A 13,094-nucleotide genomic window follows, 5' to 3' on the forward strand; every position below is an offset into this window, starting at 1 on the left:
GGTTTAATTGCTGGCCCTGCCACATAGTACCTAGGTGATCTGCACCAAACCCCCAAGTTTTCAGAAATCCTTACTTTGTAAAAAATAGGAATAATATCCTCTACCATGAAGTTCTGTGGTGAGTATACTAAATGAACTCATTTAAGAATCATTGTATTGGGGTGGGGGCACTTGGGTGGTTCAGTTGGTTAAGTCGCCACTCAGGTCATGATTCCAGGGACCTAGGATCGAGTCCTGCATAGGAGCCCTTGCTAGGAGGAGAGCCTGCTTCTCCCTCTCCCTGCCGCTCCCCCTGCTTATGCGTGCTCTCTCTCTCTGTCAAATAAACTTTAAAATCTTAAAAAGAAAAAAAAAAGAATTACTATATTGGGGTGCCTGGGTGGCTTAGTTGGTTAAGAATCCAAATCTTGATTTCAGCTTAGGTCATGATCTCAGGCTTGTGGGATCTAGGGGATCTAGCCTATGTGGAGCCTACTGGCTCCTGCACTCTTGCTCTATCTCCACCACCGCCCCCCGCCCCCAAAAAAAGAAGCTATGTAAGCTATGTAAAACTAGCTGATGTCTGGGACATAACAGACATTCCATAAGTGTAAGTGCCTAGCATAGTGCCTAGCACTTAGCAGGTACTTAAAAAAGAAAAAAAAAAAAAAGCTACTTAAGAGAAGGAGAACAGGTAAGGAAAAGAAGAGCAAGTGATGGCAAAAAAAGAGAAAATGGAGAACAGTCAGAGGTAAGAGTGGGCACCTGGATGAAAAAGGTCTGCTATCTAGAACACAGAAGCATGAACTTCTAGTGATGGCTGTCTAACAACAGGGCAATCCGTCATGAAAGGTAGTAAGCATCTGTCAATGGCTCATAGCAGAATGCTCCAAGAGAAGATTGCTAAATTAAGCAGGAACATAAACTTGGAGAAGCGACATCCTATGTGGATATGGGGTGGGCAGGCAGGCTTACCTGGAGAAGAGAACAAAGGAAACCTTGGGAGAAAGCCACTGTGCTGAGGGTGGGACACTCAGAAACAGAACCTCTTACTGTAAAAACGGTTCACTCAAACATTTTAGATCAGAGTTAATTTTTGCCTCCAAGTTATTTAGGCTGCAAAAATGTGAAACATATACTCCTGTCCTCACAATGCCTTATATAGAGTTAAAACTCAAAATTATCAATCAAATTAAGACAGTGAAACTGAGAAATTATGAGAAACTTTCAAATATGAATCTGACAATGACTGTCAGTTAATAGAGCAGGATTTTTTTAACTAACTATTTCAGTATAAAAACATTATTTCTCCTAACTAAACTGTTGACTGAACCACCAGCCCCTGAAGGTTGCTTCCACTGTTACAAATACTTTGATTTTCAAACAACACACTGAAACCTTCCAGCTCCTATTACGGTAACCAGGCAACACTGCTATATAGCCAGCCTATTAACTGAATGTTAGCCCAAAAGACGGCGGAAGTCTAAATCACACCCTCAGGACAGCAATTACAGTTCTATGATGTCCCTCCCATACAGGTCACTTCTTGCATCATGCCATCATCACTAATAGCTGCCTAGTGCGTCTGCTCTGCAGATGATGCTATTTCGGTGTTACACCCAGGCCATTAAAATGACATCATTTTTATATTAGTGGAGTGAGTAAGCAAACCACATCGCCAATAATAAGAGCAATCCATGTCAAAAATAAGCTAAACCAACCAGTTTAAAACTATTGCTATAGGGAAAAAAAGTCAGTGGTTAAGTATATCAAGAAAATCTGAGAATGAAGTTCCTTAAACAAGACAAAAATAACATAATGACTCATTCAGTTTCAATATGGATTGTTTTTAGGCACAAAAATTCAGTGTAATTTGTATGCAAATGATTTTAAGATACGCTCTCCTAACAAACCATACATAATATCTGAGTACAATTTTATAAATGTAAAAATGCTATATTGTTCTATCTGCTGCCTTTTAAGAGTTTTACTATACTTATGCCACAGAACTAAAAGAACAGAAAAAAAGCAGAGACTGGACTAAAAGGTAGAAACAGACAAAGAAGGATTAAAACTAGGCTCTAAGAAAGCATTACGCAAAAAATGACAAGAATATTTGTTCTCCCGGAAAAATCTTCATAGAAAGGAAGGAAAACAGAAGATCTCTGGCTTCAGTTGTACAGATGCTATATATGAAAAGAATATTAATTTCCTAGCCAAATCTGTGAACCAAATCTTTTCATCTCTCAAATGAGGATTAACTGTACAGTGTATCTCAAAGGACTGCTGACAGGATAAAATGAGACAAACCTTGAAGAGTTAAGAGTACTTGAAGGCATGACTTTCTTCCTACTGTGAAACTAAAAATATGGCAGATTCATATCCTGTATTTGAAAGACATTTAAAGGAACAATTTGAACTTCAAAAAAGAATAATGATAGGAATAGATTATAATATATTGAATAAAATGATAGAGACAGATGGAAAAGAAGGAAGGGAGAGAGAACTTTATTTATAGTAGGATGTCAGCTAATACGGAATAAGAGTTTAAAAATTATGATACTGCAAAGACCAGAGTAACAAGTGATCCAGTAAAGTTAATTAACAGTTGCTAAAAGAGTAAAAATTTGATGGGGAAGAGGATATCTATATAATCTCAAAGTATCTCCCACAAATCACTTATTAATCATAGGAAAAATTTTAACTTTACAACAAAACTGGTAATCGTCACCTTAACCAAGTATCAAAGCTAACAACATCAATGAGTCACACCTCATCTATGCCTCATAGTATGATAAACTGAGAAGGACAAATATTATTTATGTGGTATTCCTGCCAAAATACATAATCTAAATCTAAACAGGAAATACAGATTATACAGATTGAACAGATAAATACAGATTAAAAGACAGTCTATAACAAATGGTCTAGGGCCGCCCATGTGGCTCAGTGGTTTAGCGCTGCCTTCAGCCCAGGGCCTGATCCTGAAGACCCGGGATCGAGTCCCGCATCGGGCTCCCTGCATGGAGCCTGCTTCTCCCTCTGCCTGTGTCTGTGCCTCTCTCTCTCTCTCTCTGTGTGTGTCTCTCATGAATAAATAAATAAAATCTTTAAAAAAAAAAAAAGGTCTATATTCTTAAAAAATGTCAAGGTCATGAAAGACAAAGATAAGCTGAGAGATCTTTCCAAATTAAAGAAGAGGGATGAAAACTAAATGCATTCTGTGATCCTGAACCAGAAAAGTTTATATAAACAATAATACTAGCACAATCAGTAGAATTTGCATAAAGCTTGAGATTAGTACTAGTATTGTATCAAGGTAAATTTCCTGATTTTCAGGATTGCATTGTGTTTATAGAAATGATATCTTTTTTTTTTTTAAGATTTATTTATTTATTTAAGAGAGAATTTGTGTGAGTGCAGGGGCAGGAGGAATGGGGCAGGTGCAAAGGAAGAGAGAGAATCTTTTTTTTTTTTTTTTTTGAAGAGAGAGAATCTTAAGCAGGTTCCACACCCAGCACGGAGTCGCACATGGGCCCCAATTTCACAACCCTAAGATCATGACCTGAAGTGAAATCAAGAGTTGGATGCTTAACTGAGCCACCCAAGTACCCCAAAATTGTATCCTTCTTCAGAAATACACTGTAGTATTTAAGTATTACTTTAGTGGAAAAGGGCATTATGACTGCAATGTACTGTTACATGGTTCAGGAAAAAATAATAACGTGTGTACAGAGCGATAATGATAAAGCAAATGTGGGAAAATGTTTACTATTAGTCAAACAGGAAGAAATTTGGAAATTCTTTTTTTTTTTTTTTTAAGTAGGCTTCACACCCAGCATGGAGCCCAATTCAGCGCCTGAACTCTCAACCTGATATCAAGACCTCAGCTGAAATCAAGAGCCAGTCACTCAACCCACTAAAGCACCCAGTTGACCCTACATTGTTTTTAAAATTTGAGGGGTAAGTTTAAAATTGCTGGAGTGTTTGAATTTTGTCCCAACCCAATGCTTTCCCACAATTCTCTTTCTCACTGAAAGGTACCAGCATCTAATCTTGCTAGGGACTGCAGGTGAGGGGAGAATGGGAAGTTACTGTTTAACTCATAAAGTTTCAGTTTTGCAAAGTGAAGAGATAGGTGAATGAATGATGGTGATGGTAGTGTAAGAAAATATACTTAATGCCACTGAACTGTACCTTTAATGACTACAATGATAAATTTTATGTTATGCTTATTTTTTAAATTTAAAAAAATTTATTCAAATTTAAACCCCAAAAAGGTTCATGTGTATTTTACAATTTTTTTTAATTTAAGAAAAAGTTAAATATAGGCTTACATGGCCCTAACATTTTATTCCTAGGATAAATACCCAAGAGAACTGAAAACATACTTCCAAACCAAAACATGTAAACAATTATTCACAGCAGCATTATTCTCAACAGCCAAAGAAACAATACAAATGTTGAAATAGTCACCACAATTCAAATTTAAGGGGTGAACTCTTTATAATAACAGCTTTACGGAAATATAACTCACACACCATGCAATTCAACCAGCTAATGTATACAATCCAAATGGTATTTGGCATATTTATGTATGTGGCACAATCACCACAGTTAATTTTCCAACATATTCATCATTTCAAAGAGATGCCCTCTTGCTACCAACCACGTATCCCTCTATCTATACTGGCCCTAAATACCTATTAATCAATTTTCTGTAGATTTATCTGTTACATAAATTTCATATAGACAGAATCATATATGTACATTTTTTGTAACTAGCTTTTTGTAACTCAACATGTTTTTGAGATTCATCCAGGTGTAGTGTTTATCAGTATTTTGTTTCTTTTTATGGTCAAAGAATATTCCATTGTATTTTGTTTTTTTTTTAATTTTTTTTTTTTTTGTATTTATTTATGATAGTCACACAGAGAAAGAGAGAGAGAGAGGCAGAGACACAGACAGAGGGAGAAGCAGGCTCCATGCACCGGGAGCCTGACGTGGGATTTGATCCCGGGTCTCCAGGATCGCGCCCTGGGCCAAAGGCAGGCGCTAAACCGCTGCACCACCCAGGGATCCCCCATTGTATTTTGTTTATCCATTCATCAGTTGTTGAGAAAGTCATTTGGGTTGTTTCCACCTTTTGAGTATTATGAATATTGCTGCTATAAACATTTATGTACAAATTTTGTGTTAAGTATGCTTCAGTTTTCTTGATAGATACCTATGAGTGGAATTGCTGGGTCATATAGTAAGCCTATCTTTATTTTTTGAGGAACTGCTAAACTGTTTTCCAAAGCAGCTGAGGCATTTTACATTTCTACCAGAAATGGAGGAGAGCTCTAATAATACCACATCTCACCAAAACTTGATATGGTTAAACATCCAATCTTTCACTAAGCCTTTTTAATTTTTTTTTTTAAGATTTATATATTTATTCATGAGAGACACAGAGAGAGAGGGGCAGAGACACAGGAAGAGAGAGAAGCAGGCCCCATGCAGGGAGCCTGATGTGGGACTCAATCCTGGGGCTCCGGGATCACACCCTGGGCCAAAGGCAGATGCTCTACCACTGAGCCACCCAGGCGTCCCTGTTTAAGCCTTTTTTAGTATAACCATCTGAAAGGTGTGAAAGCGCATCTCACTGTGGTTTTGATTTGTATTTCCCTAATGACTGAAGATGTTGAGCGTTATTTTGTGTTTACAGGCTACTTGTATATCTTCTTTGAAGAAATGTCTATTAAGATCTTTTGCCCATTTTTTGGTATTATTTTTTATTGTTAGGTTGTACGAGGTCTTTATACAGTCTAGACATTAGACATATGATTTGCAAATATTTCTTCCCATTCTGTGGACTCTCTTTACTTTCTTAATAATGTCCTTCTAATCACAACTCTTCAATTTTGATGAAATCCAATTTATTTTTTTTGTTACTTGTGCTTTTGTCCTATCTAAATTCTATTGCCAAATTCATGGTCATGAAAATCGATAACTAGGTTTTCTTCTAAGAGGTTTATAGTTTTAGCTGACATATTTAGGCCTTTGATACATTTTGAGTTAATTTTTACATATGGTATTAGTTAAGTTTCCAAATTTATTCTTTTGCAGATGGATATCCAGTTGTCCAAGCACCACATGTTGAACAGTCTATCCTTTCTCCATTGAATGGTATTGATACCCTTTCAAAAATTAGTTGACCAGAGACACATGGGATTAATTTTGGGTTCTCAATTTATTTCACTGATCTTTACATCTATCTATTGGTGCTTAGGAGTAAGTTCTGAAATCTGCTAGTGGACCTGTTACTGTGTTGTTCTTTTTCCAAGGCAATTATGGCTCTTTTGGTTCCCTTTAAAAATCCATATAATTTTCAAGTACAAGTTTTATACTTCTTTTGTTAAATTTCTTAGTATTTTATTAGGGTTTGGGTTTTTTTTGTATTTTATTAGTTTTGATGCTATTATAAATGGATTGTTTTCTTAATTTCATTTTCATATGGCTCACTGCAACTATACAAAAATACAACGAATTTTTTGAACACTGATATTGTATCCTGCAACCTTGCCAAACTTTATTACTTCTAATAGTTTTTTAACAGATTCCTTAGGATTTTTTATATATAAGGTCAAGCAAATAGGGATAGTTTTACTTCTTCCTTTCCAGGATGGATGCCTTTTATGTCTTTTTCTTGCCTAAGTGTCCTGGCTAGAACCTCTAGTACAATGTAGAATAGACACATGACACAAGAACATAGCTGGTTTGTTCCTGATCTTCCGTGAAGAAAACATCCAATCTTTCACTATTAGTATGTCGGCTGTCAGTTTTTCATAGACGCCCTTTATCAGGCTGAAGTTCTGTTCTACTCCAGGTTTAAGTTTGTTTGTTTGTTTTTTAAGATTTTATTTATTTACTCATGAAATACAGAGAGAGGCAGAGACCCAGCCAGAGGGAAAAGCAAGCCCCATGCAGGGAGTCCGATGTGGGACTGGATCCCGGGACTCCAGGATCATGCCCTGGGGCTGAGGGCAGGAGCTAAACGGCTGAGCCACCCAAGGATCCCCTTAAGTGGTTTTGTAAAAAAAGATTTTGTTTATTTCAAAGAGTGAGCGAATGAGAGAGAGTGCCTGAGCAGGGGGAGGAGCAGATGGAGAGGGAAAAGCAGATTCCTCATGGAGCAGGGAGCCTGATGCAGGGTCAAACCTGGGACTCTGGGCTCATAACCTAAGCCAAAGACAGATGCTTAACTGACTGAGCCACCTAGGCACCCCTTAAACTGTTTTTCTAAATATTTCATTTATTTATTTGACAAAGAGAAAAAAAGCAAGCACAAGCAGGGGAGCAGCAGAGGCAGGGGGAGAAGCAGGCTCCTCACTGAGCAGGAGCCTGATGTGGTGCTGGATCCCAGGATTTGAGATCATGACCTGATCTAAAGACAGATGCTCAACCCACTGAGCCACCTAGCACCCCTAAAGTGTTTTTGTTGTTGTTGTTGTTGTTGTTTTTTAAAGATTTTATTTGGGATCCCTGGGTGGCGCAGCGGTTTAGCGCCTGCCTTTGGCCCAGGGCACGATCCTGGAGACTCGGGATCGAATCCCACGTCGGGCTCCCGGTGCATGGAGCCTGCTTCTCCCTCTGCCTGTGTCTCTGCTTCTCTCTCTCTCACTGTGTGCCTATCATAAATAAATAAAATTTAAAAAAAAATTTAAGATTTTATTTATTTATTCATGAGAGACACAGAGAGAGAGAGAGAGAGAGGCAGAAACACAGGCAGAAGCAGGGAGCCATACGTGGGACTCGATCCCAGGTCCCCAGGATCACACCCTGGGCTGCAGGCGGCACTAAACCACTGTACCACCGGGGCTGCCCTTAAAATGAAACTAATTGGATCTGTCAAATGCTTTTTCTAAATCTACTTTGAGATGGTCATGGAGTTTGTCCTTTATTCTTTTTTTAATTTATTTTCAGATGTTGAACCAACTTGCATTCCTGGAATAAATCCCACTTGGTCATGGTGTATAATTCTATTTACAAATAGCTGAATTTGATTTGCTAGCATTTGGGGGGGGGTGTTTGGTGGTTTTTTTGTTCTTTTTTTAAAGATTTTATTTATTCATGAGAGACACAGAGAGAGAAGCAGAGACACAGGCAGAGGGAGAAGCAAGCCCCATGCAGAGAGCCTGATGCAGGACTCGATCCCGGAACTCCGGGATCATGCCCTGACCCAAAGGCAGATGCTCAACCGCTGAGCCACCCAGGTGTCTCGCTTTTGCTAGCATTTTGTTAAGGATTTTTACATCTATATTCACAAAACACATTGGTCTAGAGTTTCCTTTTTTTTTTTTTTAAAGATTTTATTTATTTATTCATAGAGATGCAGAGAGAGAGAGAGAGAGAGAGAGAGAGAGAGGCAGGGACACAGGCAGAGGGAGAAGCAGGCTCCATGCAGAGAGCCCGATGTGGGACTCGATCCAGGGTCTCCAGATCACGCCCTGGGCTGCAGGTGGTGCTAAACCGCTGAGCCACCAGGGCTGCCCTAGAGTTCCCTTCTCATGTGAGGTCTTTGGTTTTGGTATTACACTCATACTAACCTCATAGAATGAGTTGGGAAGTGTTCACTCTTTAATTTTGGGGGGAAATGAAAAACTGGAGTTCCTATTTAAATGTTTGATATGACGCCATCTGAGTGTGAACTTCTCTTTGTCAGTAGGTTTCTGTTTTTTCATTACTAATTTATTTATAATAGGTCTACTCAGACTGTCTACTTCTTATTGAGTTAGTTTTGGTAGTCTGTCTCTTTGTAGAAATTTGTCCATTTCACCCATCTAGAATTCTATTAGCCTACGATTATTCATAGTATCCTCTGATAATCTTTTTTATTTCTACCACATTGCTATTAACATACTCTCTCTCTTCTAATTCTAGCAATTTGAATCTTCTCTTTCTTTCCTGATCTTATGTAACTAAAGGTTTGTCGATTTGATCTTTTCAAAGAACAAGCTTTTAGTTTCACTGATTTTTTTCTATTGTTTTTCTATTCCTCTCTCATTAATTTCCACTCTAATATTTCTCATTTCCCTCTATCTGCATGCTTTATATTTAGTGTACTCTTCTTTTCCCAGTGTCTTAAGAAGGAAGGTTAGGTTACTGATTTGGGATCTTTTGACTTTTACCATAGGCACTTAGAGCCACAAATTTCCCTCAAAGCATGCATTAGCTACAAACCATCAGTTTTCTATATTGTATTTTCATTCATCTCCAAGTATGTTCTAATTTCTCTTTTGATTTATTCTTTGACCTGGTGGTGATGGGAGTATACTGTTTAATTTCCACATATTTAGAGGTTTACAAAATTTCTTTCTGTTACTGAATTCTAATTTAATTCCATTGTGGTTAGAGAACATACTTTGTATTATTTCTATCAAAAAGGTGAATGTGGGGCATGTGGTTGACTCAGTGGCTGACCATCTGTCTTGTTTCAGGTCATGATCCCAGGGGTCCTAGGATGGAGTTCCACATCAGGCTCCCCTGCAGGAAGCCTGCTTCTCCCTCGCCCTATGTCTCTGCCTCTCTCTGTGTCTCTAATGAATTAAAAAAAAAAAAAATGAATGCTACTCTGTGAATCTTATTTTAAAGCACATTCATGACAAAAATCACAGACAAAATGCCATTAGGCAATATAAATACTAACCATAGCTATGTATCATACTCTTTATTTACTTGAGTCTGCAAAATTTTTGATAGATTTACCATTTTCAAATGGTTCAAATTTTTTAGTCCATTTTGAGCCTCTACAAATGGTGAAGAAAACATACAAAAACCCCACTTAAAAAATAGCAAAGAACATGAGAAGTTTATTCTGAAGAGAGGAAACAGAAATGAAAAACAAGTATGAAGCCTCACTAGTAATCTTTAAAAATGGAAAAGCTTAAAATAATTATTAAAGAATGAAAAAGAAATTTAAAGAAAAACATTTTACTCCTACCAGATTAACAGGTTTATCTTCTGCTTTAAAATATTAATATTCATGCCTCCTTTGTCATGCCATATATAATCGTGGGTTTATTTCTGGGCTTTCTAATTTTTTTTTTAAGATTTTATTTATTTGAGAGACACAGAGAGAGAAAAGCAGAGACATAGGCAAAGGGAGAAGCAGGTTCCATGCAGGGAGCCTGATGTGGGACTTGATCCCGGATCTGGTATCACGCCCTGAGCTAAAGGCAGATGCTCAACTGCTAAGCCACTCAGGTATCCCTGGACTTTCTAATCTGTTCCATTGATCTAAGTGTCTATTTTTGTGCCAGTACCACAATTTTGATTATTACAGCTTTGCAGTATATCTTGAAATCTGAAATTGTGATACCTCCAGCATTGTTTTTTCTTTCTTAAGATTCTTTTCGCTATTCAGGGTTTTTTGTGTTTCCAAACAAAAATGTTAGTATTATTTGTTCTTTGTAAAATGCTGTTTGTATTCTGACAGGGATGGCATCAAATCTGTAGATCACTTTGGGTGATATGGATATACTGCAGAATACATTACAGGAAAAAGACGGTAATGAATGACGTTGGGAAGACTGGACAGCTACATCCAAGAGAATGAAACTGGACCAGTTTCTAACACCATACATAAAAATAAACTCAAAATGAATTAAAGACCTAAATGAGACCTGAAACAACAAAAATTCTAAAAGAGAACATAGGCAACAATTTCTCTGACATGGACCATATCAACAATTTTTCAGAAATGTCTCTTAAAGTAAGGGAAACAAAAGCAAAAAATAAACTAGTAGGATTACATCAAAATAAAAAGCTTTTGAACAGCAAAAGAAACCATTAAACAAAATGGCAACCTACTAAATGGGAGAAGATATTTGAAAATGATATATCAAAAGGAGTTAATATCCAAAATATATTAAGAGCTTCTACATTTCAACACCAAAAAACAATCCAGTTAAAAAATGGCAGAGGACATGAACAGACATTTTTTTCCAAAAGAGACATACAGATGCCCAAAAAATGCATGATAAAGAAGCTCAACATCACTAGTCATCAGGGAAATGCACATGAAAGCCACAATGAGATATCACTTACACCTGTTGGAATGGTTAAAACCCAAAACACAAGAAATTAAGTGTTGACATGGATGTGGATCATACATTGTTGATGGAAATTTAAATTGATAGAATCACTGTAAAAATAGTATGGAGGTTCCTTAAAAAATTAAAAAATAGAAATACCATATAATCTAGTAATTCTACTACTGGATATTACCCAAAGGAAATGAAAACACTAATTTGAAAAGATATATGCTTCACTATGTTTATTGCAGCAATGTTTTCAATAGCCAAGATATGGAAGCAACCTACGTGTCTGTCAACAGATGAGTGGATAGGGGAGATACAGTGTGTTTGTGTGTGTGTGTACAAGTGCAGCCATGTACATACACACATATGTGCAGCCACATGCACACACACACACACACACACACACACATAATATCTGCAAGGATATTATGCAGCCACAAAAAAGAATGAGACATGCCATTTGCCACAACATGGATGGACCTAGAGGGTATTATCCTAAGTGAAGTAAGTCAGAGTGAGAAAGACAAATAAATACCAACTGATTTCACTTACACGTGGAATCTAAAATAAATCTAAAATAAATAAGTAAACAAGCAAAAAGCAGAATCAGACCTATACCTCGTTTGTTCTGTTTGGGGAAGCGTTGGTGGGATGGGCAAAATGGGTGAAGGGGAATGGGAACCAAAAAACCAGTAATATCCAATGCTAGACGGATACAGTGAAATTAGGCATTCTCATACACTACTGGTGGTCCTATAAACTGGAACACTTTGGGAACCAATTTGGCAAGAAGTATGAACAGCCTTAAAAAAAATTAAATGCTTTCAACTAGTAATTCTACTATATATAGGAAATAAACCTAAATACAGAAAATATTTTAGACTAGCAATAATCACTGCAGTATTATTTACAATTTAAAAAGTGGTTACAATATAAATATCCGATAATAGGAGAATGGTTAGGCAAACTGTGGCTTAATTATTGAACAAAATATCATGCATCCATGGAAAACGTCTACAAAATATTTACAGTATAAAAATACTTCTGTTATAATGTCAGTGAAAAAGCAAAATGCAAAATTTTATATAAATTATTAGAGCTATATTTTTTTAAAAATAGCAAACAATCTATGTACAGAAAAAAATTAGAAAGCAATATACCAAAAGGTTAGTAATGGTCACTTCTGGAGAGTAAATTAGAAGTGTAGTTCTTTCTTTAATCTTGAATATAATCTTGAATAATAATTTTTATAATAAAATGTTTATTTAGAGCAAACTGAAGAAACTGCTACCTCAAGCACAACAATCCACTTCGAACACTTTTCTCACAAGCGTAACCTCACAGATATGTTACTCTCTCAAACACATAATCCCTATTTTTTTCCAGTTAGGCTTTTAATATTGTACTTGCCCAAGTCTTTTTGGTTCGTTTGTTGTTGTTGCTGTTTATTAAGATAAATGAAACATTCTTTTTCCTGGGGCTTAGAAATAGTTTTCTAATTCCATAAATACAATACTCTTCCACAATCAATCACATTTGTCTTCTTATATTCTCAAAAAAAAATTATCAGAAAGATTAAAAGTAAAACAAATTCTACATGGTTTAGAAGCTGCTGTTATATACACAAGGAGGCTAATTAAAAGCTGCAAATTAAATCAGAAGGCTAAGTAATATACACAGATTTATTTTATAGTTGGGGGGGGGGGGGGAAACTAAAAAAATCTTCCCAAACACTTGTTTCTTTGTAGTTGGTCTGTTTATTGAGGCAATAAAGCATAATAAAAAGATGGGCTTTGGAATCAGAGACACTAGAGTTTATACCCTGGTTCTGTAATTTCCTAGCTCTGTGAAAGCTTGGGCAAGTTAAACTCCCTAAACCTCAATGCCCACCTTTGTACAACAGGGATAACAGTACTCACCTAAAGGACTACAGAGAATACATGAAAAGCTGGATACAAACTACCCTAGTAAACAGAGTACATGTATTAAGCACAATATACATGGCAGCTACGATAGTAATTTTCATTTCTT

At 36.7% G+C, this 13,094-nt stretch overlaps 1 protein-coding gene across 7 annotated transcripts in view; it reads right to left on the reverse strand.

The window, feature by feature from the left end:
• Positions 1–13,094, reverse strand: part of INTS4 (integrator complex subunit 4) — a 110,982-nt gene that overhangs the window by 71,266 nt on the left and 26,622 nt on the right. The gene's annotated exons all lie outside the window — the stretch shown is intronic.

This window comes from Vulpes vulpes, chromosome 11 (genome assembly GCF_048418805.1).
Source record: "Vulpes vulpes isolate BD-2025 chromosome 11, VulVul3, whole genome shotgun sequence".
Classification (NCBI taxonomy): domain Eukaryota; kingdom Metazoa; phylum Chordata; class Mammalia; order Carnivora; family Canidae; genus Vulpes; species Vulpes vulpes.